Source organism: Cynara cardunculus (assembly GCF_001531365.2).
Source record: "Cynara cardunculus var. scolymus isolate 2C chromosome LG 6, CcrdV1, whole genome shotgun sequence".
NCBI lineage: Eukaryota > Viridiplantae > Streptophyta > Magnoliopsida > Asterales > Asteraceae > Cynara > Cynara cardunculus.
The window spans coordinates 9,450,127-9,451,639 of NC_037533.1; positions in this window are offsets into that span (position 1 = coordinate 9,450,127).

The window sequence follows — 1,513 nt, forward strand, 5'->3', positions numbered from 1 at the left end:
AGCAGCAACAGAACTTGCTAGCCTGTTGTATCTCGATCATCATAACCATTTTGACAGCAAGCAGCAACTGCTTCATTTTGGAACTTTGTTTGCTGTTGTCTATTGTGTTTGGACATCAGCAGGTCATTAGCATTTTGAAACAGTGCAAGCTTCTAGATTTTGTCTTGCTTCATCTTGACAGCTTCATCTTGACAGCAACAGCATCGCAAGAGCAGGTTTAAGCTTTTTAAAAGAAAGCAGCTGGTTAAAACAGCAGTTGACAGGTACAGGTTTGAAACAGATTTATAGTATTATTGTCCCATAAACTGTGGTAGATTGAAACAGAAGAAAAGAAAAGAAAAGAAGCATCAACAACAGTTGGTTAATACAGAAGTGTGCAGGTCTTGCCAATAGGTTTCAAGACAGTTGAACTTAACTGTTTTGATCTTGACTGTAGTTCAAGTTCTCGTAACAGCAGGTTGTGCATTGTGTTTGGTAGCAGTTCTGTGTGCATTTTACTGTTATTTTGTTGTATTGTTATTTCACTGGTATCTTGCTGTTATTTTGGTAAAACAAAAGAACAGATTCTTAACAGCAGCAATCTCAAAAACGAAGAACAGCAGCAAAAAGAAACAGTAGCAACAGCAGCTTTGTAACAGCTACAAATTTTATTTAGAACTGCTATTTCCTATTGTTTACAAATTTTGTTTACAAATTATATTGTAACAACTACAAATTTTGTTTAACAAACGCAGACTTAAACAGAAGTGCAACAAACAGAACAGCAGCATAAAAGCAGTGTGCAGGTTTAAGCAGTTAACAGCAGGTCTTGCTGTTGTGTTTGGAAAGAAGACAACATTGTGCATTACTACAGAAATAACAGCAAAGCAGCCCAGGTTTAGTATTTTTTTGCCTTCGGTTTTAGATGCTTTGAAAGAGTGCTGTTTTAGAGCTGTTTAGAGTGCTGCTTACAGTTTTGTGTTTCTTATTAGAAGAGCTTTTGTTTGGTTGATTGTTCCTATTTGACTTGTTACTAGGACTGTGTTTGTTGTTTTGTAACAGCAAGTTCACAATAGCAGGTCTTAACAGGTGACTGTGTACATAGACAGCAACCATTTTTGACAGCAGCTGTTCATAAACTCAAGTGCAGACTGGAACATAAGCAGATTTGAACAGCAGCAACAGATTTAGGACCAGTGCTCACACAAGTTTACACAAATTTGGTTGATTATTCTTGCTGTAAGAAGTCTAAAACAGCAGCTCACAGTGAACAGGCTGCAGAGTTAGCTGGGTATTGCACAATTTAGAGCTGTGAGAAGTGGCTTCATAAGAGAAGCATTCAAGTGGATTTTTGGATAGATTTCGGGCGCATATAGTATATTTTTTGTTCCATGTCTGTATTGTAAAAAGTGGTTATTGTTTGTTTTGGACTTGACTCAGATTGATTTGGCTTASACTGTTTTTGGATTTGGTTTATTGTCTTGGACTGTTTTTAGTTTCTTAGTTCATTTGTGTTTAGATTTTTTTTGGATCA